We start from the raw sequence: 6,215 nt of genomic DNA, 5'->3' as shown, positions 1-6,215 counted from the left end.
AAATAAAAGTTAATGAGTGGGCCAGGGAGATAGTATAGGGCTTAAGGTGCTGGCTTTATACTTAACCCATACCAGGCTGATCCTTGGCACTGCCTATGGACTTCTATCTAACAGTCCCAAGAAGAACCATGAGCACAGAGCCTTGAGTGAGCCCTGAGCATAGCTGGGTGGGGTCTGAAAACCAACCAACCCAATCAGCAACCATCAAAGTCAGCTAGCGCATCATGCATGTGTGGGGATATGAGGGGGCAGTCAAAAAAAAAAAAAAGAAAAGAAAAGGCCTCTCAATTCTTACCACAGGCTGTGTTCTTTACACTGACTGTATAGAAAGAGGAGGTACAGTAAATGCACCCCATATACACCTCAACACAGGCCCTTTGCCTGGTCTGTATTGTGAATTGGGGGACAAAAAAATGAGAGGGGGCAGTCAGTTCTATGTGTAATGGAGGCGAATCCTGAAAGGCTTTGATTATGCGAATTTCATAATGCTTTATTGAGCCACTAAGGTCCAGGCACGTACTATCTGCAGACTGCTGGAGACACAGATATAGATCCAGCCTTCTGGAATAGATAGACAAATAAGCAGATAAGTCCAAGTGGATAATTTTCATGTAACTGGGAAATGGGAGATGAGAATATTTAGGTTTGGGGATTAAACTGTCAGGATTTGGAACCAGGAAGACGAGAGCATTGAATTCTAGCTTTATCACTATCAAAGCTGTAATAGTCTCTAACAGTTAGAGTCTAACCTAAGTGAATTTTCCAACCTTGCTGAACTTCTGTTATTTCATTGTAATTTTTGGTTTATTGGGCTACACTTTGTAGTGCTCACTTAACACTTAAAACTTAACACAGTTTTGTGCTCAGGAATCACTCCTGGTGACCATATGTGGTACCTGTCTTTTGTTTCAGTTAGAACAGAGAAATGATCACTTTGAACCAAAAAAAACAAAAAAAAGAGTTCTGAAGGGAGGTAAGGTGATATGCATGATAGGCATGATGTCCTTTCAGAAACAGTATTGCAAAACATGGTGTCTAAAAGGAAAAAATATGGAGGGGGTGTGGGGGGAGAGAGAGAGAGAGACAGAGACAGAGACAGAGAGACAGAGAGAGACAGAGAGACAGAGAGAGACAGAGAGACAGAGAGACAGAGAGAGACTGAGAGAGAGAGGGAGAGAGAGAATGATTAGAAAAGTGTTTGGCAGGTAAAAATAGGAATATTGGTTGCAGGAAATGAACAATGGTGAAGGGTGAGTGTTGGAACCCTATGACTATTTTACCATTTTACTATCAGCAAATTTTTAGCTCTGTATCTCATGTTTTTGATAGAAAAAAATTACTATCAAGGGAGTTGGAGCAATAGTACAGTTGGTAGAGCACATGTCTTGCATGCAGCCAGCCCAAGCTTGATTTTTGGCATGACATATGGTCTTCCAAATCCCACCAAGAATGACCCTTAAGCACAGAGCCAAGAGAAAAGTCCTGAATATTGCTTAGTGTTTGGATCCCCCTAACAAACATAAAATAAGTACTACCAAGTACAATAATACCAAGTATAGAACCAAATCTAACTGGTAGATATACCTGATTTCATATTCTCTGAATGCCACTGGGTCTACAAAAATCATTCAATAAGAAGACCCAGAAATGTAGTGCAGAATGTTCCTTGCAAGCACGAAGCTAGCATTGGACCCCCTAGCTTAGCCCCATAATGTTGAATATGATCCCTGATTCTCCTTTTTTAAATTTTTTGGGTGTCAAACTGGTGGCACTCAAGGTCTACTCCTGGCTCTGTGCTTAGAAATTTTCCTGCAAAGCTCATGGGACCATATGGGATGTTGGAAATCAAACCACCATCCATCCTGTGTTGGTCACATGCAAGGCAAACACCTTACTGCTGTGCTATCTCTCTACCCTCCTTATCCCTGATTCTCTGAATGTGATCCCAGGCACTGAAACCAATAATTTAAGCCCCACAATTCAGTGAAAGACTGAATGAACACTAGTAACAGAAGGAAAAAGAAAAACTGTGCTCAGTATGTGCAGCTCAGTATGTCACAGCTTGCTGTGCACCTGAAATGAAATGATATGATGTCAATATCTGGCCAATGGTAACTTTGCAAACCACAGTAGGTGGTTTTTAGTAGTTTCTTTTGGGGGGTATTGTGGTCTTTTCCCTCTACCTAGAAGCTACTAAGAAACCAGATGAACCTGGGCTACTTGGGCAAAGAACAAATATGGCCTATAGATTTGTTCTTCACACCAGGAAGCAAGAAGACTTGGGGTGTCTGGCTCCCCCACATACATATTCTTTGATCCTAGGAAGGATAGTGCTTCCAGGTTCAGCTACAAGGTGATTTTTAGTTTGCCTTCTCTGATTCTCCCGTTGGTGGGGGCTTTGAGAATATACTGCCAAATTTTGGTAAAGAAAGGCATAAACGATTTACTCTAAATGCAGAAGGATGTTTTCCTAAACACAGCATTCATTGGTAAGTTTCCAGAACCTTCCCAAATTCTGTCTCTACTAATGGCATCCTGCAAGTCCAAAGTAATGAAATAAAGGCAGGGTAATAGGTAAACACAATTACAGCACCCGGCTAGCTCCTTGGCAGGCAGGGGGTGTTTGAGAGCATTGGCTGGGGTCTCATTTTCCATAATCGAGCCCAGCCCTGCTGTGCTCACTATAGTATTATGACCTATGGAGCAAAGACGGTGCCACACGTGATATTTCATTTTGGGGTAGCTTGGGGTTGTAATGAACCCTATGCAGTCAAGTGAATTAATCTCCCAGCTATTCAAAAACGAAACTTCATGTACAGCAATTTGTTCTTCATTGCTTTTTTCCCCCACTGTAGCCTTTTCAAATTACTCTTCACACAGAAAAAGGGAAAGAAAACTCAATGAGAAAAAAAATTTTTTAACCTTTGCTAAATGCTGATGTCTTTTCTGATCTTCGATAATAATGGCAAATGCATCCCAGAATATGTAACTTGAGTGCTTGTGTGGTTCCATTAGCCTCTTCTGACTGATGATGAATCTTAAAAAATGGACTAAATATGCAAAGAGTTGGTATAACATAGATACCAGCACCAATTTCATAATGTTTAAATTTCCAGTCACTATTTACCCAAACTCCAAGGAGCCCCCTAATCAGTCTCACTCAGCAGAGTCAAACAATTATTGTACATTTAATAAATAAAAATTAATGATTAAAAACCCATTATTGAGAATGAAAGACTATGGCATAGGTGGTTGAGACATATAACACAGCCGTTAATCCTCCATAAATTTGTTTTTAATAACACTGATGTTTTGGTTGCATGTAATAACTGTTTCATTAAATCTAAATTAAATGCATGGTTAAGCATATTTAAAACATGTAAATGAAACGTGTTGCCGGCATTTTTCACTGGATGTTTTCACACAGCTCTAATAATTTTCCAAGTTCAAATAGACTAGGTGTAGGTAAACCCTTAGCCATTTATTTTAGACCTTCTTTCTAAGATCATTAAGGGCCCCTGAAATTTAGCACATCACCGATCAATCCAGGGTAGAGGAAAGACAATGTGTTTATCTGTTGGAAAGAAAGAAATACTGGTAGACCAACCAAAATTGAGAAAATGCTTTTCTAGGATGGTAAAATATGCATTTTACTTTTTAAAAAATAAAGCCAAGAACTGAATACCAAAAAAAAAGCTATCTTGGAATAACAATCACGACTGTGTTGTTGTGCAGATTTTTCATTTATGGATAGCAAGAGACGTTAATATACTTGCCTATGGCTTGTGCATTATGATTCCCAGCTATGCAGAAATGGGGTATGATTTACAGCACTACATTCTTTGTTGCTATTCCAACATACCTATTGTCTTCGCTGCATTCTGACTGGCTGGCTGACTGAAAGAGGGGATGGTGCTGGACCCTACTCAATCATTATGGGTGTCTACAAATAGAGTAGGTGGATGTGAACTGGGATTTTTCAGCTTTGTATACCCAGCAAACCAATCAGAACACAGAAAGAACAATAGCTGAAGGTTTTACTGCTCTTTAAGTTTCCCCACTGATTCCCAATGCAACTGATTATTTCACAGAAGTTCTATAAAAATCACATTAAATGCCAACTAAATCAAGACTTTCCATATCTTTTTTTCAAAGCAATGAAATTCAGGACAAACACTATACTATGCATGAAGATCACCACCTAGAGATCAAATCTCTTCATTCCAAACGCCGTATTTGAAAATGGAGCGAGAGCAAAGTGTAGTTTATTCATTTTTTTTTTCTATTTTCGGTGGTGCTTGCACTGCTGTTTTGAAAGCTCACCATAGGAGAACTCAATTAAGGGCCTTTATAATTTTCGCTGCTAACTTTGATTAAATAGGCTGTCTAAGAAGAGAGTTCGGTCAATTTGGGCTATGAATTCCCTGCAATGAGTTTCCAACTTGGAAATTCTGAAATATTAGTGCTTGGACAGACCATTTCTTTCTGAAGGGCTGTACTCTGTCAGTCTATATGTATGATTGTGCTATGCTCTATCAGAGGTAAGAACAGAAGCCAAGACTTTATCTACTGTTTGTAACCATAAGTCCATGCAGAAAAAAATCCATCTATAGTGCCTACCTGCTGCATTCATGCCCCCCCCCCACCAATTTCTTCCAATGGACTCATTGCTCCACAACTTTTCAAACCATGTCAGTTGTCAAAGCTTAAAACTGATGAAATGGACTGGTTGTACCCACCAGAATGCTTCTTGAACAGAGACAAAATTCCTTACACGGACACATATGGGAAAATCAATATGATTCCAGTAAAGCCAGTGAGGCAAGGGTTGGCCCCATTAACTGCTCACATCTTTCCTTACTTATTCTTAAGGGTGAGGCTGAAGATCCAATACTACCTACAAAGATCTACAAGGGTCTACACTGTTAATCCTGTCGGATAACACAGTGAGGCAGTTCAGTTTCCTGTTGCATGATCTCAGGCAAGTTATAAAGTCTTGTTAGTTTCAGTTATTCTAATCTGTGAAATGGGGGGCTTAATCTCAACTCACCTCCTTGATTTTTCCTGTAGAATTCAATGAGATAGTCCATGACATTTGTACAGCATCTGAGCAGTCTATGACTCACTAAATGGTAAGTAGGCCTTACCATATATTACCATAAACCTTTTACTCCAATGTACTTACATTGTTTAAAAACAATTGTTTAACAGTTTACCTTGCTTAATAAAAACAAGCTTAACGGTTGTAAATGTTTTGTTGGACTCTTCAAACCTTTACCACCAGTTAGTTCATTCATTTTACCAACATCAATTTCCTAAGTTGGACGTAGAATTATTTTTATCTTCCTTGATTACCAAGTAGATTCATATATAAAGGAAACCACAGACTGGCCTAAGGCCTATATTCTTAACTCACTGGCATTAAGGATGTTGAAGGGAAGGGCAAGAAAGAATACTCATAGTTTTCTGATTTGCATCGAATGCAAAAGGTTTTCTCTGCAGTACAGACCTGATTTCAATTAAGCATCATTAAATCTGTACCTAGGCTCAGGTTATGGCAGTGTTTCCATACACATAACTAACTTTCCTTTAAAAAAAATAAAAAATAGTGTCAGCAGCATGCACACTTCCAAATATATTAGGTTTGTAAATCCAGGGTGCAAATTGTTTGTAGAATCTCAATTAAAGCCTTTATAATATTGTCATTCGTAATCAGCTCACTATAAAAACAGGGCTTCCAGAGGGCACCCAAATCATTTGAACTTGCGATCTGTAATAGATTTGAATATTCAGATAAGGTCAATGGTCAGAGCAGAGGCGACAGTTTGGGTCAATAATCAGGTTTAGTGAGACAAAATCTTTTTGTCTACCCGGGAATGGCTTGGAGAAATAGACTCTCAAGGGGGAATCAAAAGATTAAATTCAGCTGCGTTGCCAATTTATCTGCAGGTCAAATGAGTGCAGGATGGAAATCTTGGGGGCAGGGCCCATGCGGATGAGAAGGCCCTGTTGAAATCACTAGTGGGGGTTTGGGGGGGGGAACACTACCCATCTCTGCCCAGAGCTATCTGACTGCTGCTGAGATCAGTCTAGACTGGGTGGGAACAGAGAGCACCATAAGAGTGCCAGGGCCAGCTCCTCTAGACTGAGCCAACCCAGGAGCAAAGACCACCTTTTAAATATGCCTTGCTTTACATTGTTCCAACTCCCAGTAG

At 39.7% G+C, this 6,215-nt stretch overlaps 1 non-coding gene across 1 annotated transcript; it reads left to right on the top strand.

Annotated features, from left to right (window-relative positions):
- The first annotated feature begins 278 nt into the window (after window positions 1–278).
- LOC126012549 (small nucleolar RNA SNORA51) lies at window positions 279–411 on the top strand. The gene has a single exon (XR_007497005.1). It is a non-coding gene; the product is annotated as a small nucleolar RNA SNORA51 (small nucleolar RNA).
- Window positions 412–6,215: the final 5,804 nt, after the last annotated feature.

This window comes from Suncus etruscus, chromosome 6 (genome assembly GCF_024139225.1).
Source record: "Suncus etruscus isolate mSunEtr1 chromosome 6, mSunEtr1.pri.cur, whole genome shotgun sequence".
Taxonomy (NCBI): domain Eukaryota; kingdom Metazoa; phylum Chordata; class Mammalia; order Eulipotyphla; family Soricidae; genus Suncus; species Suncus etruscus.
The sequence above is the reverse complement of the archived record's forward strand: the minus strand, read 5'-3'. Positions and strand labels throughout refer to the sequence as shown.